General features: G+C 46.2%; 1 pseudogene; it reads right to left on the bottom strand.

The window, feature by feature from the left end:
• LOC120941072 overlaps positions 1-20,861 on the bottom strand; it is a 115,637-nt pseudogene extending 94,776 nt beyond the window's left edge.
• Positions 20,862-26,972: the final 6,111 nt, after the last annotated feature.

Here is a 26,972-nt window from a genome sequence, read left to right as displayed (position 1 = left end):
TAGACTGCCTCTTTATCACAGAAAGCTGGCTTTCAGACGACTGCAACACCATTCTTGGAGAATTGGTGCCAGAAAATTATCGAATTATAACGGAAAACAGAATAGGGCAAAGAGGAGGAGGCCTGGCGGTGATCCATAAGTTTCATATTGCAATCACTAAGCCGGTCCTTCAAAATCCTCTTCCATTTATGGAAACCCTTACTCTTCAACTTCAAACTTCCCCCCAGGAGACTGTTCACATTCTCCTCTGCTATAGGCCACCTGGGCCAAAATCGCAGCTTCTACCATCATTAACGGAGTTCATATCCACTTATACCCTTAACAGCAAACATCTTTTGCTGCTCGGGGACTTCAATCTGTGGGCCAACTCCTCACAGGATCCCATTGCGGATGCCTGCATCGATCACCTGGAAGGATTAGGACTACAGCAACTTATATGTGGACCCACGCATGCTTCAGGTCACACACTCGACCTAATTTTCAGACAAAATCTGAAAATAAACATTTTGGGAAATGAACCTTTGCCATGGACAGACCACCATGCAATTAGTTTCATAATTTCCAAAATTCCACCAGTTATAAAAGCACCCAAGCCGGTGACAATACACTGGGCTAGATCTCAGAAGAAGTTCCATTCGGAACTCTTCAAATCTACCTTGGGAAACCGAATCGAAACTATTCATCCTCAGTTAACAGCCTCAGATACACTGGATGCCATAAATGCAGCTCTGCTACAATCAGCCGACTTAGTAGCACCGAAACGCAAAGTCCGCATCCGGAAAAAAAAGTCCGGCTGGTTCAACAACCAGCTGTCCCTACTGAAGCAAGAGCGCAGAAGGGCGGAAGCCGCCTGGAAAAGAAGCCCTTTAGAAGATCACCTCATCATCTACAAGGCAATAACAACACAATATCATAAAGAAATCTTCAAAGCCAAGAAACATAATTTTTCTATGACGATTAACAGCGCCATGAACCGCCCCCGAGAACTATTCAAGATGGTCACCCAGACCATGAATCCGGGATGTCTTGAAGTCCCCAATTCAGACACCCAAGAGTTCTGTAATGAACTATCGGATTTCTTCATCGACAAAATCGAAAGAATCCGGGTAAGTATTCTGCAAAATAATACCCCCCTCAGCCCCCTCTTCAATCAACTACAAAACACCAACAGAAACCTTCTACAATCAACTAAGTTCACTCTGGAACCCATCTCCATCGATACCACCAAAAATATCATTGGTGCGTTGCGGAACAGCACAGCACCCAATGACATCATTCCCACCAAGCTGCTGAAGGAATGCGCCGACATTCTGGCGCCTCCCATCACACAGCTTATAAATCAGTCATTTAAGGAAGGCATAGTGCCATCCCTGCTGAAAGAGGGCACAATCCAGCCCATCTTGAAAAAACCTAACTTGGATCCCAAGGACCCAACTCACCGCCGCCCCATAACAGGCCTAAATATTCTCTCCAAGATAATGGAGAAAATAGTGGTACAACAGCTGCAACAGCATCTGGATACCCACAATCTACTCGATCCATTTCAATCAGGTTTCCGTCCCGGACACGGGACAGTAACGGCCTTACTCAAAATATGGGACGATGCCCTCGAGGCCGCAGACGAGGGAGAATCCTGTCGCAGCCTTTGACACAGTAGACCACAAAATGTTACCAATGCGACTGGCCGAGGTAGCCAGAATCGCAGAAGGTGATTTACCATGGTTTTCCTCCTTTCTTGAAAACCGATCACAAACAGTGAAACTGGGATCTTTCACGTCGGAAAAACGCACGGTGCCATGTGGAGTCCCCCAAGGATCCCCCCTGTCACCGGTACTGTTCAACATCTATCTTCGCCCTCTCTTTGATATTATCAGTAGCCAAGAACTACTTTATCACTCTTATGCAGACGATACGCAATTGTATTTTCGCATCTGCAACAAAAAGGATCATCATCTCAGTTTAGAGAAATGTCTCTCTTCGATAGAAAACTGGATGACTAAGGCCCGGTACACACGAGCAAACATGTACGATGAAAGCGGTCCGTCGGACCGTTTTCACCGTACATGCCTGCCAGAGGGCTTCTGTACGATGGTTGTACTAACCATCGTACAGAAGTCCGCGCGTAAACAATACGCGGGGCGTGTCCGCATCGTCGCCGCGACGATGACGCGGCGATGACGCGGAGACGTGGGCGGGCCTGCCATATAAAGGCTTCCACGCATGCGTCGAAGTCATTCGACGCATGCGAGGGACGGCGGGCGCCTGGACATGTACAGTAGGTCTGTACTGACGACCTTACATGTCCGAGCGGGCAGGATTCCAGCGGACGGTTTTAAAACACGTCCACGAATATTTGCCCTCTGGGAAAAGGCCCGGCGGGCAAATGTTTGCTGGAATTCGGCCCGCTCGCGCCTACACACGACCGAACATGTATGCTGAAACTGGCCCGCGGACCAGTTTCAGCATACATGTTTGGTCGTGTGTACGGGGCCTAAGAGTTATCTTAAACTCAACAGTTCCAAAACAGAACTTCTTATGTTTCACGCCAGCCGAAAGAGTCAACTGGCAACAACCTGGACACCGCGGCCAATTCTGGGCCAAAGCATCACCCCTAGCTCCAAAGTCAAAAGTCTAGGAGTCATTTTTGACACCTTCATGATAATGGACGCACAAATAGGGTCAGTAGTCAGCGGATCGCACCATTTGTTGCACCTACTACGCAGACTTATTCCATTTATCCCCAAAGAAGACGTAGCAGTCGTGGTGGGAACAATCGTGAATTCCAGACTGGACTATGCAAATGCCCTTTACCTTGGGCTCCCAAAGTACCAAATCGCTCGTCTGCAAGTCGTACAGAATACGGCCGCCAGACTGGTGACTAGGAAAAAAACATGGGAATCAATCTCACCTTCGCTGAGAACCCTTCACTGGTTGCCAGTAAAAGACAGAATTGTATTTAAAGCACTCTGCCTGACACATAAGTGCATCCATGGGAAGGCGCCGCAATATCTTTGCGACAAGATAGAACCTCACAATTCTAATCGCGTTCTGCGATCCACTGACCAAAATCTGGTCAAGGTGCCAAAAACCAAATACAAGTCCAAAGGAGAAAGGTTTGCTTTTCAAGGTCCGAGACTATGGAACGCTTTACCAACCAGCGTTCGGTTGGAGGAAAACCACCTGACTTTCAGAAGACAGATTAAAACTCTGCTCTTTTGATGTCATGAGACACGAAACATCAAGCGCCCAGAGGCGATTCAGTTCGCATGTGCCGCGCTATATAAGTTTTTCATTCATTCATTCATTCATTCAAGCAGGAGTAGTCGGTACAGGTACAGGTACTGGTACAGGTGGTCTCAGGAAACGCTGCAGACCGGACAGTAAGAGGCCAGGCTCCCAGGACACTTTAAATAGCTTGTTTTGGCGCCAGATGGACGCCTGCACATGCCCGCGCGCCATTACCGCCGATGCGCGCTCCCACGCGCCGTTACCGCCGATGCGCGCGTGCACAAGCGCGATTGCCGCGATTGCGCGCGCCCTGCGTGCGCCGATGCGCCGCTAGCGCCCTCTGGTGGCCGAGGCAATTCATGACAGCCTGTCCACAGACTCTGTTGATCGGCTCACATTCATAAAAATATATCAGTCTTGGATCACCAGCTGTTTGATCCAATATTTCACTGCAGGGCTCATTCCTGCTCTCAACAAAAGTATATGTGAGGGGTTACAGTGTTGTAGCACCACCACCACTGCCTAAGACCCAATATTTCTGCCCCTGTTTAACAGGGGCGTGCAATTACAATTCTTGATCTAATATTTCACAGCAGGGCCCATTCCTGCGCTCAACAAGAGTATCTGTGAGGGGTTACAGTGTTGTGGCACCATCACCACCACTGCCTGTTATACCTGAAGGGTTCAACATGTACTGTCACTTTATGGCTGGCTCCACCCAGGAGTGATGACAAGGGTCAAGGGGCATGGTAGCCATCTTAGAGCACATATAAGGAAGCATAATAAGATATACCTGTCCTGAGATGCATGTTGTAGTGTACAGGCAGTACTAAAATAAACATCAGTTGTTCCAGACCAGAGTCTTGTGTCTCTCACAACTCAGAGGATATAACAGTGGCGACGAGGATGGGATTTACAAAGTGCCTATTAGTCTAAAAGAGAAACAAAGGCAGTGTGGATTGTCACCTGGATAAAAGCACTCACAGAGTCCATCAGGAAAATGTAATTAATCGGGGACATTAAGTGAATTTGATGAGGAACAAACATCCTGGAGTTCCTGGGTTAAAAGACTGGAACAGTATTTCAGTGCAAATGCCACCCCAGACAACAGGCAAGTAGCAGTATTTCTGACAGTGGTTGGTGCTAAGATATATGACACTCTTAGGGACCTCCTTTCCCCTGTAAAACCAGCAACTAAGACATTGGCAGAGCTCCTGACACGTGCACACGTTTTGAAATTTCGACAAGAAATCTGTGGATTTTTTTCCGACTGAATTTTGGCTCAAACTTGTATTGCATACACATGGTCACACAAAATTCCAACTGTCAAGAATGCAGTGACGTACAACACTATGACGAGCCGAGTAAAATGAAGTTCAATGATTCCGAGCATGCATGTTTTTTTGTGCCTCAGAATTGCATACAGACGATTGGAATTTCCGACAAGAACTTTTCCCGTCAAAGTTTAAGAACCAGCTCTTCTTCCGACAGAAAAAGTCTGATGGGGCCTACGCACACATTTTCTGACCAAAAGCTCACATCAAACCTTTCTTGTCAGAAATTCCAATCGTGTGTACGCGGCATTAGAGGATCACTTCCAGCCCAAACCACCAGAGATTGCAGAAAGATTCTGGGTTCTATCAGCAGCAGCAGTCAGGTGAAGTAATTAAAGCTTATGTGCTCGCCCTTCGCAGACTAGCCTCTACCTGTTCTTTTGGGGAGTACCTACCTACTGCAGTGAGAGATAAGTTTGTCATGGGACTGAATTGTGAGCCTAGCCAAAAGAGACTATTAACAGAGAAAGGTCTTACCCATATAAAGGCAATTGAGCTTCAGTTATGAAAATTGCTGTAAAAGATACAGAGGAATTGAACCCCCAGGGCAGAAGGGAAGAGGTGAAACAGGAAGTTTTCAGAACAGCAGTCAAGCCAACTGCCGCAAACTGGAAATACAGAACCCCATCAAGCCGGGAGTCAGCCTGCTACCATTGTGGGACTCCAGACCATGACCACAAAGTCTGCTGGGTTAAGGATCAGACCTGTCATAATTGCGGTAAGACAGGCCATCTTAAACGAGTTTGCCGAAATAAAAAACCTCTGTATCCCAAGACAAAGACATATATGTGGTGGGAAGATATACATCATCATCTGAGTCAGAGGATGAGGAAGTGCTCTACAGATTAGACATACATCATATGCATTCAGCACCCCCCGCAATGACTGTAGAGGTAACCGTTGAGGGAAAGAAACTCAAGATGGATGTAGACACAGGAGCAGCAGTTTCAGTTATCACCCAGAAACAATGGAGACAACTTCAGACCCAAACCACTTTCCGCCCAACATTAATCAAACTGCAGACATGCTCAAAGCAGATACTCCACCCATGTGTTCATGCAAAAGTACAGGTATTGTACAAGGGTCAGACAAAGAGACTGCCATTATATATCCTAGAAATTGGGGGACCCCGCTCACTTTGGGAGAGACTGGATTGCTCACTTTGGTATGCCAGACACTGCCATAAATCCCTGTAACACTGTTACAATTCCATTAGGAGATAATGAGGAATGGGTGGTGTCCCTGAAGCAGCGGTTCCCAAGGATCTTTGATGACCAGTTGGGGAAAATAAAGCATGACTGTGAGACTGAAGCTGAAACCCAACTCTCAGCCTGATGCCGCGTACACACCATCACTTTATGTGATGAAAAAAAACAACGTTTTTAAAAACGTCACTTTAAATGACCATGTGTGGGGGAAAACGTCGTTTTATGTCTTGTGAAAAATGACAAAAAAAAATTGAAGCATGCTTGAATTTTATCTGTCGTTTTTCAAAATGTCGTTTTTTACTTCACAGAAATTGACCGTGTGTAGCAAAAAACGACGTTTAAAACAATGTTTTTACACCCGGGCATGCCCAGAAGCTAGTTATGAAGCGAGCTTCAATGGAAAAAAGTGGTGAACGTAACCTCGCTTTGCTAGAGCATTGTGAAAAAACGATGGTGTGTAGGCAACTTCGTCTTTGAAAATTGAAGTTTCAAAAACGTCATTTTTTACTTCACAGAAAATGTGAAATGTGTTTTTTTTTCATCACATAAAGTGATGGTGTGTATGCGGCATGAGTTCTTCAAAGCTCAGACAGTACCTTTCGCACTCCGAGCAGGAGTGGAATCTGAACTGAGTCAGCTGGAGGAACAAGGTGTCATCTCAAAGGTAGAGCACAGCGATTGGGCATCACCAGTTGTACCAATTAAGAAAGTGAATGGAGACTTACGCATTTGTGGCAATTTCTGCATGGCAATGAACTCCCAACTGGAGATAGACTAGTATCCCCTACCCAGAGTAGATGACATTTTTGCCTCTCTTGCAGGGGGTCAAAAGTTCACCAAGCTTGATCTCAGACAAGCATATTTACAGTTTGAGGTCCATTCTTCTTCCTGCAAGTTTCTAACAATCAATACCCACAAGTCACTGTATGAGTACAACCAGATGGTGTTTGGTGTAGCCTCTGCCCCAGCCATTTGGGAACAAAAAATGGATGATATTTTGGTGGACATTCCTTTCTAGATGACATGCTCATTACAAGACGGACAGAGCAGGAACACAAGCGGAATGTGGAGCTTGTGTTGGCGATACACCAAGAACAGGGTCTAAAAGTGAACTTAGCAAAACGCCAATTCATGGTACCTGCAACCGTCACACAATTTACTGTGGCTGGCAACTGTGTTTTATGGGGAGACTAAGTGATCATCCCCCAGACCCTCCTGAGACACATTCTGAAGTTGCTACATACCAGTCATCCCGGGGGTACACGTATGAAACAAAAGGCCAGAGGCTATGTGTGGTGGCCAAAACTAGACTTAGATATCACGACATATGTGAATGCTTGTGCTGGATGTGCACAAACTGCAAGAGACCCTTCTCAAGGGTGCGGCCAGCTCTGGACTTGGCCCACAGTTCCTTGGTTTTGCCTACACTTGGACTTTGCAGGCCCGATCAGAGGACACACCTTTTTGATCATAGTGGATGCCAATTCAAAGTGGCCCGGGGTTATTCCTGTTACTCAACTACTAAGGCAACGGTTTCCATACTGTTACATCTCGCTGCTTTGTTTGGATACCCCAGAAAAATCATCACGGACAACGGTGCACAATTCCCCAGTCAGGAGTTTCAGCATTTCCAGACTGCCCACAACATCAAGCACAAGTTAACCTCACCTTACCACCTTGCTACAAATGGTCAAGCAGAACGGTTTGTGCAGACTTTTAAACGCTATTTCAATGCTTTAGTGGCTGCAAGTAAACAACAGTCCCCGACACCCTAGCAGCTGGACCCCTTCCTTTCTGCTTGCAGAAACACACCACATGCAACCACCGGCAAAACTCCAGCTGAACTCCTTCTGGGTCGGCAGCCATGGACTGTTTTGGACATGCTCCATCCTCAAACAGTTCATTAACCACTTCCCGACCGCCTCATGTAGATATACGTCGGCAGAATGTCACGGACAGGCACATCAACGTACCTGTACGTGCCTGTCTAGACGTGGGTCGGGGGCCCGATCGGGACCCCCCCCCGCTACACGCGGCGGTCGGGTTCCCTCGGGGAGCGATCTGGGACGACGGCGCGGCTATTTGTTTATAGCCGCTCCGTCGCGATCGCTCCCCGGAGCTGAAGAACGGGAAGAGCCGTATGTAAACACGGCTTCCCCGTGCTTCACTATGGCGCTGCATCGAATGAGTGATCCCCTTTATAGTGGAGACTCGATCGATGACGTCATTCCTACAGCCACACCCCCCTACAGTTGTAAACACACACTAAGTGTACACTAAATCCTACAGCGCCACCTGTGGTTAACTCCCAAACTGCAACTGTCATTTTCACAATAAAGAATGCAATTTAAATGCATTTTTTGCTGTGAAAATGACAATGGTCCCAAAAATGTGTCAAAATTGTCCGAAGTGTCCGCCATAATGTCGCAGTCACGAAAAAAATCGCTGATCGCCGCCATTAGTAGTAAAAAAAAAAAAAATTAAAAAAAAAGCAATAAAACTATCCCCTATTTTGTAAACGCTATAAATTTTGCGCAAACCAATCGATAAACGCTTATTGCGATTTTTTTTACCAAAAATAGGTAGAAGAATACGTATCGGCCTAAACTGAGGAAAAAAAACGTTTTATATATGTTTTTGGGGGATATTTATTATAGCAAAAAGTAAAAAATATTGCATTTTTTTCAAAATTGACGCTCTATTTTTGTTTATAGTGCAAAAAATAAAAACCGCAGAGGTGATCAAATACCACCAAAAGAAAGCTCTATTTGTGGGGAAAAAAGGACGCCAATTTTGTTTGGGAGCCACGTTGCACGACCGCGCAATTGTTTGTTAAAGCGACGCAGTCCCGAACTGTAAAAACACCTTGGGTCTTTAGGCAGCATATTGGTCCGGGGCTTAAGTGGTTAACATGTACGGCAGTCCCAAGACAAGATGGTCAAACACAATGAGCTCCCCCGATTCACAGCCCAACAAAAGGTATGGGCCCGATCTTATGGGGCTTTCAACACCCGTTGGCTTACTGCTGTCATTGCAGAGACTTTGGGACCCAAGCTGTATAGGGTCTGCCTGAAAGATGGTTCCATTTGCAGATGACATGCAGACCAACTGCGCCCTCTTTCTCAACTGCCTGAATCCCTGATGCCGGGTGAACCACCAGTGTCACAAGGATCTTTTCCCAGCGGATCAGGATGCATGGGTACTGATTATTGGGCGGACTCTGAACTTTTGAACTCAGCTCCAACAGAGCCCTCCAGCCCTGGTCCGGAGATCTGTTCACCCTCTGAGCTAGTGGATCCCCTCTTGGCCCCGCCGGTGCCCATTCCAGCCAGCCCTGTTTCCTCCAGTCCTGAGTCGCTGGGTGCCCGCCCTCAATGACACTGTCACCCTCCTGACCGGTTTCAGCTGCAAGAACAGTTACAAGACTTTCAGCAGGCCGGCCAAAAGTGATCCGATGACATTTTATCCCCACAGCTGTGCCTGGAAGATTGGTCTCACATCTGGATGCGGGAAAAGTCCTGTGAATTTCCTGTGTTTGGAGGACTGTTATTGGATAGTTATTATTTAATGTTTTGTGCCTTTTCTCATTTTGTTGTGTTTTTTTTTCTTTTAGGGATGGATGGAAGGTGTTATACCTGAAGGGTTCCACGTGTACTGTCACTTAAAGGCTGGCACATGTAAGGAAGCATAATAAGATATACCTGTCCTGAGATGCATGTTGGAGTGTACAGGAAGTACTGAAATAAACATCAGTTGTTCCAGACCAGAGTCTTGTGTCTCTCCCAACTCAGAGGATATAACAGCCTGTTTAACAGGGGCGTGTAATTACAATTTTTGATCCAATATTTCACAGCAGGGCCTGTTCCTGCGCTCAACAAGAGTATTTGTGGGGGCTTACAGTGTTGTGGCACCACCACCACAACCAAAGGCCCAATTTTTCTGCCCCTGTTTAACAGTGGCATGTAATTACAATTCTTGATATAATATTTCACAGCAGGGCCCGTTCCAACGTCCACCAAGAGTAACTGTGAGGGCTTATAGTGTTCTGGCACCACCAACACCTAAGGCCCAATTTTCGGTAGAATATATAGGGCAGGCCATATAGTATATACAGGCGGTCCCCTACTTTCAAACATCCGACATACAAACGACTCCTACTTACAAACGGAGGGAGACAACAGGAAGTGAGAGGAAATCTACCCCTAGGAAGGGAAATTCTCTCCTGTAAGAGTTAATATGGGAAAAAGTGTCTCCACTGATGTTTTATCACCAATCCTTGTTTCCCTACTAACCCCAAATTTTCAAAATAAAATTTGTCATTGGGACAGAAGTGAGGTGAAATCTTCTGAACAGGGGCACAGACAGCAAAACAAATGTTACAGGGGTGACAATCCTTCCCTATGCTATCCAAAAAGCTTAAAAATAGTTTTTTTGTCTGGAGCTACACTTAAAAAATGTACCTGTCCCAAATTACAAACAAATTCAACTTAAGAATAAACCTACAGTCCCTTTCTTGTTTGTAACCTGGGGGCCGCCTGTATACTGCTGTTCAGAGTATGTAGGGCCTTGGGGCCCCACGCCTTTTTTTTATTTGGGTGCAGGTTTCCCCTAATATCCATACCAGACCCATCCATAGGGCCTGGTAATGGACTGGGGGGATCCATATCATTTGTCTCAATGATTTTCATCTATATTGCTGGGACCCGACAATACATTACAGCCGCAAGCAGTTTTGAATATTTTTTTTCATTTATTTTGCTGCAGGGACTTTTCTAAACATGGGAAAAATGTGCCACTTTACAGGCATACTATAGACACCCCCCAGGTACAACATTTAAAGGAATATTTCACTTTTATTGTTTCACTTAAAGTGGTTGTAAACCCACTCTGACATGTTTTACCTACGGGTAAGCCTAGATTAAGGCTTACCTGTAGGTGTTTGCAATATCTCCTAAACCTACACGGTTTAGGAGATTTTTGGCACAAAAAAATTAATCGTTGTCTATGGCGCATGCACGCCGTAGACAACGGCGCAGGTGCACTGAGAATGCCGTTTTTTTACTAAATAATGCTGGCTTTGACAAAATAAATAATATAAAATAAGATTCCGCGCTAAAGTAAGGTAATGGCTGCTGCCCCCCTGATAAACCCTCCTAGAAGGGATAAAAATGCTAGTGGTAATATGTAAGGGGTAATGGCACTGCCTGCTAGGTTGGTAGTATGAGTCCTATCCTGGCTAAATAAAGCCCTCAATCCACAAATTGTGTACTGTGCTCAAGTGTGATGAATATGTGTCGGGTAGCTCCTGATGGGTAAGCTCATAAGTAGATTCCCCTCCGTGGCGTCAGGAGGTGCCCTAATACTGATCACCCCTAACTGGGATGAAACTGGAGCAGGATTAGTATAATGAATGAGAGCTTCTTCTGTGATTGTGAAATTATAGTGAGTAATATAAATTCTCTTCTATGTAAAGGCTGATATAAGCCTATAAGTGTTCCACGTGATATGGTGCTCAAATGGTAAATGTATGTGCCAATAAACACATTACGTCCCCTTAGGGAGTGGCAATAAATAATAATCTAATAAATGGATAAATTAAACCAGGGCAAACCTCAAAAACAAGAAACAAAAAACACAAGTAAAGGGGGTAGGACCCTCAAAATTAATGGAGCACTAGATGGTCAATTAACCACTTAGCCACCAGCCGCCGTCAAATAATGGCGACAAGGTGGTTACTTAACTCTGGGAGGACGTTATATAACGTCCTCCCGGAGAATCGTTCCCGCGCGCCCCCTCGGGCGCGCACACGGAAACAATGACGGCGCGATCACAATGTAAACAAAGCAGTGTCATCTAAAGTTCATCTCTCTCCTCTCCTTACACAGTTTCAGCGTGAGAGAAGAGGAGAGATCTGTGAGTGTTCCCCCTGATGTTTCTTTGCCCAGAAGTGCCCAATAGTGCCACATCTGTGCCCATAGTGCCACATCTGTGCCCATCAATGTTGTTCATCTTCCTTTGAAAAAGTAACTAGTTACAATTACAAGTTACTTGTCCGAAAAAGTAATTGAGTTAGTGACTCAGTTACTTTTTAAGCAAAGTAACTAGTTACTTGGAAAAGTAAATGAGATTTTTTTTTATATTCTACAATGCAATTACGTTCTATAACATGTTTATATTCACTGATTGAAGAATAAAAACACTATATACAGTATAGTATACAGGGGTGCGGAGTGTATGAGGTGGGTGGTATGTACATGAGAGGGGTGCGGAGTGTATGAGGTGGGTGGTATGTGCATGAGAGGGGTGCGGAGTGTATGGGAGTTGGGCAGTATGAAATACAACATTGGTCACTGATGCATTGGTTACCAGTGACAGTTAACCCCTTTGTGCTTCATTAGTGACACCACCAGCATCAGTGTTTATGAACCCTTTCATGCTGCACCATATAGGGGTTAATAAACACTGACACGGGTGTCACTAATGCAGAACAAAGGGGTTAATTACCTGCCACTGGTCATCAATGCATCAGTGACCAGTGGCAGTACATTAACCCCCTCCATGCTGGCAAATAGTCACCCCGTGTTGGTCAGTCAGCGGCGACAGTTACCCCTCCGGGAGGACAGCCGGGACAGAAAAGCGGTGGCTTTCTTCTTCCTTCTGTGGTGTGGATCACGGTGCCGTTCTGCCGTGCATCACCCTCCTCCTAGGCACCCAATATAGCGGAGGAGTACAGCGCTCAGGGTGTTTGCGCAAAACAATCAATTATGGGGCTGATACTTGTAAAAAGCATATATAAAATAATTAAAATAACAGACCACAACAGAGGTGTATGGTATGAATGTTCATGATGATTGTATACCGAGCACAGGACAGTGGCTGGGGATGTCACAGGACAATGATAGCAGATGTGTGGCGCCTCGTTCATGCAGGTGACAGGATGCAAACTTCATCCACACACACAACCAGTGCACCCCCCATAGACACCCACCCCGGTGCAGTCACGTGATAGGAGCCCACTGCCCAGTAATGACCCCTCCTCTTTACCTGCTCGGCGCTCACATCCCCCGTGTCCCCGCACGGCTCCGGACTGTGAGGGAGGGAGGAGGAGGGGAGAGGGAGCCGGCGGCCATCCATTATTAAAAAAGAGCGCCTCCCGAGTGTTCCGTGATTGGCGGAACACTAACTTTCCCAGCAGAGCCTCTGTTTAGTGTTCAGCCTATCACGGATGCCTTCTCATCCTCAGCCTCGGATGAGAGGACATCCGTGATAGGCTGGACACTAAACAGAGGCTCTGCTGGGAAAATTTGTGTTCCGCCAATCACGGAACACTTGGGAGGCGCGCTCTTTTTAATAATGGATGGCCAATGGCGACGGCTGCAGTGACACAGGTAGGAGTAATTGCGGTAACGCCGACCAGTAATGGGAACGGCGTTGCCGCGAGGGAAAAAGTAATCTGATAGATTACTCGTTACCCTCAGGAGGCCCATCGTTACCTAACGGCGTTTATTTAAACGCCATTAGTTACAACACTGGTGCCCATAGCACCACATCTGTGCCCATAGTGCCACATCTGTGCCACCCCAGTGCCACCAGAGCCGCACCAGTGTCACCAGAGCCGCACCAGTGTCACCAAAGCCGCACCAGTGCCACAACAGTGCCGTATCAGTGCCACAACAGTGCTGTACCAGTGCCACCTGTGCCCATCAGTCCTTATCTGCGCCACTGCAGTGCCACATCAGTGCCGCCTGTGCCCACCAGTGCCGCGTGTGTGCTAATCAGTGCACACCAGAGCCACCTGTGCCCATCAGTGCCACCTGTGCCCATCCGTACCACCAGTCCCACCAGTGCCGCCTGTGACCACCAGTGCTGCCAGTTCAACCAGAGCCACACCCGTGCCACTACAGTGCACATCAGTGCCGCCTGTGCCCACCTGTGTCCACCAGTGCCACCACAGTGCTCTGCAGTGCAGCCTCACCAGCCACCAGTATGGCAAAAAAAATCTTTACCGGTGAGGAGGCCTACCAGTGTCTAATTATGAGCGATGAGAGCAGCGGGGAGTCTCTGTCCGATTCGGATTCGGCCTATGAACCCGTTACAGACAGTGGGTCTGATTCAGAATCCGAAGAGGAACGTGTGCCCGTGAAAAAAAGAAGGGGTGCTGGCGTTGAGAAACGGCCTACTCCCAGAGGCGCAGGGCCGTCCATCTCAAGCGCAGGGCCATCCACCTCAAGCGCAGGGCCGTCCACCTCAAGCACAGGGCTGTCCACCTCAAGCGCAGTGCCGTCCACCTCAAGCGCAGTGCCGTCCACCTCAAGCACAGTGCCGTCCACCTCAAGTGCAGTGCGGTCCACCTCAAGCTCAGTGCCACTGCAACAAAGGCCAGGCACCAGTAGAGTGTGATCTCAGCCCCAAGGGGATAGGGGCCATGCCAGGCTTCCCTATGGCCTTCAAAACCCCCTGTGGCTTCCCCCTAATTCCGGAGCAGCAAATATCCCCCCTTTCACTGCCCAGCCAGGTGTCCAGGTGAACACTGATAATTTTTCCATGCTCAATTTTTTAATTTACTTTTCACCGAAGACTTGCTATCCTTCATTGTGGCCCAATGCAATCTCTATGCACAGCAGTACATAAAAAGCAACCCTGGTTCCAGTTATGCCCGTCCCTTTGAGTGGAGAGAACTAACCGTGGAGGAATTCAAAATTTTCTTAGGTCTAACTTTTACTATGGGACTTTCAAAAAAAAAACAATTGTACTCCTACTGGTCTACCAAACCCATCCACCACATGCCAGTCTTCTCATCCCTTATGCCAAGATCCCGATACCTAATAATTATGCGGTTCCTCCACTTTAACGACAACGCCCAGTGCCCTCCCCGAAATGACCCTGCTTTTGACAAACTATATAAAATTCGGCCACTCCTACATTTTTTCTCTCAAAAATTTCCCCAGTTATATACCCCGGAACAGAATATCTCCGTGGATGAGTCCCTTGTCAAATTCTCAGGCAGGCTGGGCATCAAACAGTTCCTCCCCAGCAAAAGGGCCCGATATGGGGTTAAAATGTACAAACTATGCGACCGAGCCACAGGGTACATCTACTCCTTAATGGTATACGAAGGGAAGGACTCCCAATTGCATCCCCCTGAATGCCCAGAGTATATCGGAGTCAGCGGAAAAGTGGTCTGGGAGCTTACCTATCCACTCTTTGGAAAGGGATACCAACTTTATGTGGATAATTTTTACACTAGCTTGCCCCTGTTTCGCTATCTTTACCTTAGGAATGTGGCACAATAAGAGCCAATAGAAAAGGCTTCTCACAAAAACTGGTCAATGAAAAGCTACGACGAGGGGAGACGGCATCATTGAGGAACCAGGTGATATTGGCTGTCAGGTGGAGGGACAAACGGAACGTCCACATGCTCACATCAATCCACAACGACACCTATGTTGAAGTCCCCAAAAGAAACGGCCCAATCCAAAAACCAGCATGCATCTATGACTATAATTTGTTTATGGGGGGAGTGGACTTCAACGATCAGATGATTGAACCCTACTTTCCCACAAGAAAATCCCGCCACTGGTATAAGAAAGTGTCCATTTATTTTTTCAGTTTGGCCTTCTATAATACTTATGTTATTTACAAAAAATCAACACAGAATCCCGTACCCTATCTACACTACCAAGAAGAAGTCATCACTGCCCTTTTGTACCCTAAAAACCCACCAAAAAATATTCGCTCTGATTCCGTGAGCAGACTCCACGAGCGCCACTTTCCTGAGAAAGCCCTCCCCCGTGAAACAGGCTACAGACGCCAGAAAAAATGCAGAGTGTGCTCTAGAGGAGGAATTCGAAGAGACACTGTGTATTATGGTCCAGATTGTCCTTCCCAACCAGGCCTCTGTATAGGTGTATGTTTCCGCCGTTACTATACGTTTCTACATTATTAGGGAAGTATGGCAAACGCAATTCTCATTTCCTGTAATTTTCCTCCACACCCCTTATGCCACTGCACTGAACTGTACATACCTCTGCCTTCTCCAGAACCGACCATGGCCTGTTATATGACCACGCTTTTGCCTAACGCTAAACATACCTCTGCCTTCTCTGGAACTGACCCTGGCCTGTTATACGATCACGCTTCTGCCTAACGCTAAACTGTACCTACCTCTGCCTGCTCCGGAACTGACCCTTATCAGTTATACGACCACGCTTCTGCCTAACGCTAAACTGTACCTACCTCTGCCTGCTCTGGAACTGACCCTGGACTGTTATACGACCATGCTTCTGCCTAACGCTAAACTGTACCTACCTCTGCCTGCTCTGAAACTGACCCTGGACTGTTTGACCACGTTTTTTGCCTGCCTCTTGGATTGATCTTTTACCATGCTATACTAGTGGGAACACAGGGGTCTCACATTAGTGAGGGGTTCCAGAATTGTTTTTCTGGATGAAAAAAATAATTTTTTAGTTTTCTCATTCCCGGATTAGGGTCTGGTTGCCCGGAGGCTTCAAAGAGATTTGGGTGGGAAAAGCCTCTACCCCTGTCCCCATTCTTTCCTGGCTGTAAGGTTCCCAGTATAAGTTAATTAAATATCTTGATTGATTGGATCTCAGCTGCGGAGGTTTCTCAGGTGTAAACCACTATTCCACTCTTTTGTATGGTTAAAGAGTTTAGAGTTTAAATCATCACAACCTCTAGTATGGAACAACTCAATCAAGGGAGGTTATTAATTCATAAGCGCTGTTTATGCACAGGTATATATATATGTAGCTGAGAGATTCTGTAGTATGTATATATATACAAATAATATGTTTGACTGGAGACTAAGAAATAATCAAATAATGTGAACAAAAGTCTCTGGTAAGTATCACTAGTAGTGAATCCAATCTTAGATAACTTCAGGCATGTATAAAGAATCGAACTAAGGAATAACTAGCAAGCATAGTCCTATTGAGTTCAGTACAAAGGAACAACAATAATCCTGTTTTATGTTACTTAAAGATACTTGCGGTACTGTTGGTATCTGCACAGATTGCTGCAAGCTGGGTTGTATTCGTCCTGGTGTGTCAGTGACTGCAGGATCTAGGAGTCCTCACTCTGGTTGTCAGTGACACAGGATTAGATGTCCCTGAAGAGCGATGCCTGTGAGAAGGAAACAAATCTTCTCCCTCAAAGAGGGTCTGTGGTCCGGACAGATCTCCAGGGGTCTGCTGTGCGGGTTCCAGGTGACGGCAGGCGTCCAACAAAATAGCGGAACGACCTGCCGTCATGCCTGGAGGTTTAAATAGGTCCTGGAGCGCGGGAGAAGCGCAACACAGCTGGGCGCACTTCCGCGTTCCAGCGTGGAGCGCAAACACCGGCGCACCGGAAATGACGCGGCCAGTACAGAGAGGAGCGCAGCCGTGAGGAGAGGGTAAGGCTGCGCTCGTTCTGTAAATAACGCCAGTGGCGTTACACTGGCCTGCTACTTGGACCATGTTCCTGCTTACTACCAGGACAAATATTTTGGCACTGCTGGCAATGTCTCTACTTGCACTGGCCCTGGACTGTATATGGACAGTATCCCTGTCTGTACTGACTATGGACAATATTCCTGCCTGCTGCCTGGACAATTCCATTCACTGTCGCTGACCACGTCCCTGCCTGCTGCCTGGATCAGGGCTCTCCTCTTGTGGACAATTGCACTACTAAAACCACAGGTTATTCCTTTTTTTTACCCATTACTCAGCAGAATGTATTTTAGGGTGTAATTCTTGGTATGTACATGCTGTGTTAGAAATATGAAGGGCCTTCAAAAATGTGATAGATTGTAAGGAAATTGGATGTGTAATTTATGTCCCTGGAACACCTGATGGTGCTTCTTGGATGTTGGGTCTCTTTGTGGCCAGGCTGTTAAAAAAGCTCACACATGTGGTATCGCTATACTCAGGAGGAGCAGCAGAATATATTTTGGGGTGTCATTTTTTCTATGTACATGCTATGTGTTGGAAATATCCTATAAATGGACAACTTTGTGTAAAAAAAATGCATTTTCATTTTTTTTCCACATTTTCCAAAAACATCTGGAAAAAAATGAACCGTTCTAAAGACTCATTATGCCTCATAGATTATATGTTGGGGTGTTAGCTTTCCAAAATGCGGTCACTTTGTGGGCGTTTCTATTGTCCTGGTTCTCCAGGGCCTTCAAAAGTGTAATAGGTGGTTGAGAGATTAGATGTGTAATTTATGCTCCTAGAACGCTTGAAGTTGCTACTTCAGTGTTGGGCCTCTGTATGTGGCCAGGCTGTGTAAAAGTCCCACACATGTGGTATCACCATACTCAGGAGGAGCAGCAGAATATATTTTGGGGTGTCATTTGTGGAATATACATGCCATGTGAGAGGAATAACCTGTTATAATGACAATATGGTGTGGGAAAAAAATCTTAATTTTGCAAAGAATTGTGGGGAAAAATTACAACTTCAAAAAACTAACTATGCCTCTTTCTAACTACCTTGGAATGTCTACTTTCCAAAAGGGGTCATTTGGGGGGTATTTGTACTTTACTGGCTTGTTAGGATCTCAAGATGGCAACTCCCCCTTTTAAAAAAAAAAATATATATGTTTATATATATATTTTTTATTTCTTTTTATAAAAGGGCTCAGAGGTCCCCAGGGCCCCGGATGGCTACCCCCCCTTTGCTCCAGGGGGCCCATAAGTAACATAAAGCAGCAAACTCTCAGTTTTTTTTTTTATCTATTTTTGAATTTACAACTGCTTTAAAGCATTATTAAAATTACTGCTACCGAAAAACAGCCATTTAGGTCCGCAAACACTTTTTATGGCAATCTTTTTATGGCACCGCTTTTTATGGAGGTCCGATTTCCCCAAAGGGGAGCGCAGAACTCCGCTTTGCACAGTGAGCGAAGACGGACCTGTCATCCTCCTGCTCAGCAGGGATCCGCTGCTGAGCAAAGCGAAATACGCTGAGCAAAAAGGCCCTTAAAAAATAAATAAACTAGGTGCAAGAATTGTGTGCATCTAAATTACCTCAAATTATGTTACTCACATTTACAACACCAAATCCCCATAGATAAAATAAAATATACAGCAGTCAGGTTCTTCATGTCTTATTAAAACTGTCCTGTATCTGACCAATTTTACACTGTTGTATCCTCTGCAGTCTTAATTATTGTGGTAAAGTCCTAGCTGTGTGCTCTGTTGCTTGCATATCATGGTCTTCACATTTGTCTCTGCTAAAAAACTACTTGAACAAAAAAAATATTTTTCTCAAACTAAAATTAATATTTTAGGTTGGGGTGTAGCTGCTATGTATATTGCAAGCTAATTGCAGTAGAAAAAAAATCCAAATATGTGATACAGTGTATGCTGTTAATGAGACCTCCTGTAAAAATCATAGGGCCAGATCCACAAAGAACTTACGGCGGCGTATCTATTGATACGCCGCGTAAGTTCTAGGATGCGCCGTCGCATCTTTGTTTTGTATCCACAAAACAAGATACGACTGAATGTGGGCTAGATCCGACTGACGTATGTCTTGGTACGCCGTCGGATCTTAGGTGCATATTTACGCTGGCCGCTAGGTGGCACTTCTGTTGATTTCCGCGTAGAGTATGCAAATTAGCTAGATATGCCGATTCTCAAACGAACGTCTGCCCAGCGCATTTTTTTACGTCGTTTACGTAAGGCTTTTTTCAGCGTAACGTTACCCCTGCCTCTATGAGGTGTACGCAATGTTAGATATGGACGTCGGGTCAGCGTCAAATTTTCCGTTGTTTACATCGTTTGCGTAAATCGTTTGCGAATAGGGCTTTGCGTAAGTTACGTTCATGTCGAAAGCATTGACTATTTGCGACGTGATTTCGCGCATGCGCACTGGGATACGTCCACGGACGGCGCATGCGCCGTTCGCAAAAAGCGTCAATTACGTGGGGTCATACCAGATTACCATACAACACGCCCACTTTTTACGCGGGCTTACGCCGGCAGATTTACGTTACGCCGGCCCGCATATGGGAGCAAGTTCTTTGTGGATACCCTAGGAGCCACTCTGAATTACGGCGGCGTAGCGCATATGAGATGCACTACGCCCCCCTAAATATACGCCCGTTTTTGGTGGATTTGGCCCATACTGTCCTCAATTTTTAGACATCATAGAAACAAAGAGCAGACTTTCTGTTCTTGTCATAATCACTGATTCAGCCCAGGTTCACATTGGGCTATGGGAAAGAAGCTGTGCGAGTTCAGCTGAACTCACGCGATTTCACTCCTGCTTGTCAGTCCGGATTTCAGATGCGATTTCTGCACAGATGTCAATGTAATCGCGGGTCAAAATCGCAAAAAGTAGTATAGAAACGACTTTTTGAAATCAGTGCAGTGCTGCATATGCGGCGTCGCACTGTTTAGGACGGCATGTCAAAACGCACCAGTGTGAACCAGAGCTCAAAGACAATAAAAACCTACAGAAAATTCCAAAAAGAGTGGGTAAACATTTTGTCCAGTTGGTATAATGTTTGCCTTGTTAATGCAGGTCAGTATGAAAGCTGCAGCATGGTGTTCTTCACTATTGTAGATTACAGTGAAATATGGTCATATGTAAATGTACAGTTAAGTTCTAAATTAACCTAAAACGTCCAGAATATTGTACATTTATAAGCAACTTTATGCTGAGCATTTCATATGACTTAAAAAAAAAAAAAGAAAGAAAGAGGAATACCAAGCTTATAACTAGACAAAGATCATTAATTAACCTTTTGAAAAGCTATTAACAAAAGTATTACTAAATTATTAATATTACCTTCAGTTTTTGGAAGTAAATCAAGCTTGATAGGAAACAAAACCCAACAATCACAATTAGAAGATATTTGAATCTTAGTAGAGAATTCATTCTACCTACAGGAGACAAAACAGGGATGAAAAAGTTTGTTCATTTTGTATATGTACTTCTACATCAAAACAGTGAAAACACAGAGAGCACTTACTATGTTGCTGGTTTCAGCATTTCGTTGTGTGAAGTGATTGCTACCAAGCAAGCTTTTCTCGTTGTAATTCAGAAGGCTGAACTGTTAACAAGGATATTTTTTACTCATCCTTAGCATTTACAGACAAATAGATAATAGAGGGTGTGTACTAAATTGCAAAGCTACAAACTGTCCCTGATTTCGAGGGACTAACCCTGATTTGGAACAAAGTCCCTCTGTCCCTCATTTTGATCTGATCTATATAGTTGTATATAAAATGCACTTTTTATCTTTTAAAAAGTGTTTCCCAGTGCTAAACCTTTCATTCAATTTCTAAATGATTGCATTTGTAAATTTCAAAAGCCAGTATTAAAAGGAAGAGTAGTGGTTAAAAAAAAAAAAAGAAAAAAAGAAAAGAAAAAAAGGACTTGTGTGTTAAACTAATCATTTTTTGTATAATTCCCCTTAAAGGGGATGTGGCAAGGGGAAGGGGCATGTCCCATGCCTACATACTTTTGCTATTAGGTGTCCCTCGTTCCCATCTCAAAATGTTGGGAGGTATGAAATTGATCCAATTAAAGCCTACGGCTTAGCAAAAAATGGTACAGTAGTACAACAGTAAAAAGTAGTGGATTAGTAGTATACACATGTATACAAGGAGAGTATATGAATCTAGTGCCCCTTTACCTGATACCCTTTGCCTCATCTATAACATCTAAAAAAGGTATCACATTATATCACCTGATCCCATTAGGGTTGATGATTTATTTTCACACTGTGTAGTATAACAACAACCTTGTACATGGAATTATGTGTTATGTCATGTCTTATTTATGTGTTTCAATGATTTTAAACTATATATAATAATTTTTTGATACTTTTACCACTTAAGGATCGACTAACTCCGATATACGTCGGCAGAATCGCACGGCGGACCCGATCGCTGCCGATGTCCCGCAAACGGGTCACAGGAGCCTGAAGAACGGGGAGAGGTGTGTGTAAACACACCTTCCCCGTTCTTCTGTGCAGCAGTGTCACTGATCGTCTGTTCCCTGTTATAGGGAACGACGATCATTAAACATCACACCTACAACCACGCCCCCCTACAGTAAGAATCACTCCCTTAAGGCACACTTAACCCCTTAGCGCCCCCTAGTGGTTAACCCCTTCACTGCCATTGTATTTTTCACAGTAATCAGTGCATTTTTATAGCTCTTTTCGCTGTGAAAATGACAATGGTCCCAAAAATGTGTCAAAAGTGTCCGATGTGTCTGCCATAATGTAGCAGTCATGAAAAAAATCGCTGATTGCCGCCATTACAAGTAAAAAATAAATTATTAATAAAAATGCCATAAAACTAGCCCCTATTTTGTAAACGCTATAACTTTTGCACAAACCAATAAATAAACGCTTATTGCGATTTTGGTGTCCTCAGCAGAGTGCCTCCTTACATCAGGCATTCCCAGTAGGGTGCCTCCTTCCATCAGGCATTCCCAGCAGAGTCCCTCCTTACATCAGGTGTCCCCAGCAGAGTCCCTCCTTACATCAGGTATCCCCAGCGGAGTGCCTCCTTACATCAGGTGTCCCCAGCGGAGTGCTTCTTACATCAGGTGTCCTCAGCGGGGTGCCTCTTACATCGGGTGTCCCCAGCGGTCAGTGTCCTCAGCGGAGTGCCTCTTAAATCAGTGTCCCCAGCGTAGTGCCTCCTTACACCAGGTGTCCCCAGCGGAGTGCCTCCTTACATCAGGTGTCCCCAGCGGTCAGTGCCCCCAGCGGAGTGCTTCTTAAATCAGTGTCCTCAGCGTAATGCCTCCTTACACCAGGTGTCCCCAGCGGAGTGCCTCCTTACATCAGGTGTCCCCAGCGGAGTGAACAGGATAAAATCCTGACCTGATCTTGATCAAAAACTGTCGTAAAAAGCTGAACTGATTTTTGTCTTCGCAGAGAAGACGGAGCTGGAATTTTCACCGGGCTGGTGTGAACCCAGCCTTAAGCTGGCTATACACCGTACAATTTTCTTATTACCTTCAACTATGTAGTACCTGTCTGATTGCATACAAATTAAGGGGCATATCCACAAAGCACTTACGCAGGCGTATCTCGAGATGCGCGGCGTAAGTATAAATATGCGCTGTCGTATCTATGCGTAACATAAAACACTCATAACCTGAGTAAAAATAAAACAACAAAAAAACTACCGGCGCTGCCGTGCCCCACGCCTACGGCGGCCACGCCCCGGCCCCGGCTCCTCAGTGGAGACTCATGGGGGGAGGGAAATCAGGAGAAGGAGGAGCATCCCCTGGTCTATGCCCACCTGGCGGCCTGCCCTCCAACGCCAGGGCGATGCGGGTGAGGACCACAATGGTGTCCTCCTGCAGCCTCACCCCCGCCTGGATGGCTGCCGTGTTGGCTCTCACAGCCTCTGTCAGGGCGCGCACCTCCTGACCCACGCCTGCTGTGGTGGTCTGCATATCATACATGCAGGTGATCAGAGCTAAGGAGTTGCATGACACATCCTGCACAGACTCCTTTATGGAGGCCATGCTGTCTGCCATGTGCTCCATACTCTGGGCAACCTGAGCCAGATGGCGGGACTGGCGGGCCTGGTCCCTTCGTAGGTTTTCAGGCAGAACGTCTGCCACTACCCTTGTCTTCTTGGTCGCCTTCCTGGGTCCTGATGTGGCTTGGGGCCTAAGAGAAGGGGAGCCCCTTGGGGGGGAAGCCCTGTTGGGGGAGGAGTGGGAGGGGCTACCCCTGATGGAGGCCTGACTGGTGCCAGCCATAGGGGAAGACTCCTCCAAATGGAGAAGGACCTCATTGCCACTCATCACCACCTCCTCCTCAACCTCCTCATGAGGAGAGCTGTGGCCACTCCCTTCCACAGATGACTCGTGGCTCAGTTGGTCTGCCTCAGACTGATGTCCGGGGGAGGCTGTGGACTGGCCAGATGGCCCAGCACCCTCGTGCACATCTGTGGATGACACAAAACATTCACAGGTTGCAGGATCCACACACTTGTCACATGTTCCCTTCCACCCCCACACATGCTACACACCAGATAGAAAAAAAACACACTTACCTGTCCTCAAGACCTCCTCAATGGAGTCAAAGCCTGAAACTCCCTCCACTTGATGCTTGTGGAGGCACTGGGCAACCACCCGCTCCTCAGCAGTGAGCATTAGGGAAGTTACTGGAAGTTACAATGATGGCCTTCTCCTGTAGGGAGTAATTCAGCTTCCTCTTTTTCCGAGCTGCTGACATGGCTCCAGAACACACCGACAAACAACAGAACAAAAGCACCTTGCTTCAGGGGGGGGGGGGACAAGAGGATGTACTTTTGCACTGGACGGGCACATGTCTGGGCGCATTTATGCCCTGGGCGTATCTCACTAATTACGCCGCGGCTAGTTCCTATCTCACTGATTACGCCGGGCCGAGTTCTGAGCATGCGCAGAGAGGCGCTGAACATAGTCAGCGTCACAGCGAATGCGCCGTCCGGTCGGCCCTTCATTTGGGGTCACGGCTCATTTCAATAGATTCAATGGAACACGCCCACGTCCTTCCTACTTTCAATTACGCCGGCTTATGCCTCGTAATTTATGTTGCGCCGGCGCATCGTCGGGCGCAAATACTCTGAGGATACGGCACTTGCCTCTCTAAGTTGAGCCGGCGTAACTTAAATGAGATGCGCTACGCCGGTCTATATATGCGCCGATGTACGTGGATCTACCCCTTAGTGTTTAAGTTTAGTCTCCTATTATATGGTTTTGGTAAATCTAAAGGAAAGTTGTACAAGAAAATTGTATAATGTATGGCTAGCCTTATCCTGCGTACACACGATCGTTTTTCAGCATGAAAAAAAACTAAGTTTTTCGGCATGTAGAAAAAAACAAAGTTTTTCCAACTTCATCATTAAAACGACGTTGCCTATACACCATCATTTAAAAAAAATGCTCTAGCAAAGCACGGTGACATACAACACGTACAACGGCACTATAAAGGGGAAGTTCCATGCGGATGACGCCACCCTTGGGGCTGCTTTAGCTGATTCCGTGTTAGTAAAAGACGATTCACGCTTTTCTGTCTGTTACAGTGTGATGAATGTGCTTACTCCATTACATTAGTTTTACCAGAACGAGCGCTCCCATCTCATAACTTGCTTCTGAGCATGCGTGGGTTTTTAACGTCGTTTCAGCCCACACACGATCATTTTTTACAACCCGAAAAACAACATTGTTTAAAACGTCATAAAAAAATGCAGCATGTTCGAATTTTTTTTTGTCGTTTTTCAGAACCCGAAAAATTATGTGAAGCCCACACACACGATCATTTGAAACAACGTTTTTTTCATGCCGAAAAATTATCGTGTGTACGCGGCATTACTCTCATTGCTTCCTTTTCTCATTTGCTTCTGTCAGTTAAAGAATTTATTTTTAGAGGGGATCAAAAAGATGACAAAGTGGATGAGGATGGGTGTAGTCCTGTAGTCAGGATTTTGAATCAGATAAAATTAACCACAAGGAAGGACTGTGGACTTAACTGTGCTCTCCCACAGGAGGTGTGTGTTGATTACAATCAATTAACCATGTGTCACTGGAAGGAAAATGTTTATTTTAAAAACACAGTGGCCCAGATTCAAGAAGCACTTGCGCGGGAGCAAGTGTGATTTGCGCCGCGCAAGTACTGATTTGCTCCCATGCAAATTTGCGGCTGATTCTGTAAACCAGTTAAGCCTGAAATGCGTCCATTTTCCCGCGCACGCAGCCTAGCTGCTCCGGCGCAATTATAGCGCAATTTTGCGCGGGGTGTAAGTTGCGCCTTCATGGAATTCCCTCAGCGAATATGCAAATTAGGTACTGCCGATGATTCAGAAACATGCGCGTGTGATGCGCATCTTGCGCTGGAAGCGCGCAAGCTTTTTTCCCCGGGCAAACTTGCTCCTGCTAAAAGCAGGGGCAAGTTAGCAAAAGATGGCCAAATGTCATCTGAAGGAGCGCGCAACTTCAGCAGCACCTAGACAGACGAGCTGAACAAGCAGAGCACCCACATTTTCGGGACCTCACATCTGTGCACCAACATGCCAGGGGCAGCTATGGTTCTTGATATTCTATTGACTGAGCCGACTCGTAGGAGGGCACGGGAGAGGATTTACAGAGGGCGCTACAACCTTTTTGAGATGAGTGATAATGAGGTGTATCGCATGTTTCGCTTCAGCCCTAAAGTCATCCTTGAGTTGGTAACAATCCTGCAGGATGACATCAGCAGCCCGACCCATCGGGGACAGGCAGTGCAGCCACTGGTGAAGGTAGTGGCAACCCTTCATTTTTTGGCAAGTGGCTCATTTCAGCGCACAGGTGGAATGGTGGCGGGGATGTCCCAATCCAGCATGAGCAGGTGTGTGCACCAAGTGATCCCTGCAATACTCAGACGCATGGGCACACAATTTATCAAACCAACCACGGCTGACCTGCGGCAGAAGGCAATCAGTGATTTTTATGAAATAGCCAGATTTCCACGCACTGTGGGTGCAATAGATTGTACCCATGTGGCACTACGCCCCCCCCCCCCGGCTCCTCGAGCATATCTACTGCAACAGGAAACATTGGCATTCGATAAATGTGCAGGTGATTGTGGATGCACATGGCCTCATATGGCATGTCCGTGCCAAACACCCAGGGTCAAGCCATGACAGTTTTATTTACCGACACAGCCCCATCCCAACCGAGTTTGACCAGAACATGTATGGAGACAGCTGGCTGATTGGTGAGTGACATGGGTGTCAGGTATGACTGCCCCCCCCCCCCCCATGATGCAGACATCACAAGGGGCACATGCACGACTAACATCCTCCTGTCTTTTCCCTTCCAGGTGACTCTGCATATGCCCTGGGACCTCACATGATGACCCCATATCGTAACCCTCAAACACCAGGAGAGGAAAGATTTAACGAAGCCCATACACGTACCCGTGCGGTGGTGGAGCGCACATTTGGCATCCTTAAATCTCGATTCAGATGTCTGGATAAATCAGGGGGGACCCTGTTGTATTCACCCAACTTTGTGTGCCAAATCGTCGGGGCATGTTGTATTCTCCACAATTTTGCTGAGAGAAGGGGCATGCACATTGAGCTACGCAATGACCTTACCCCCGAACCACGCAACCCCCCCCCAAGAAACACTACCGGATCTTCTGAGGGAAGAGCAATCCGGAATGGTCTTGTGGAACGTCTCTTTGCACATTA

Source organism: Rana temporaria, chromosome 5 (assembly GCF_905171775.1).
Source record: "Rana temporaria chromosome 5, aRanTem1.1, whole genome shotgun sequence".
Lineage (NCBI taxonomy): Eukaryota > Metazoa > Chordata > Amphibia > Anura > Ranidae > Rana > Rana temporaria.
This window is presented reverse-complemented; position numbering and strand designations above follow the sequence as displayed.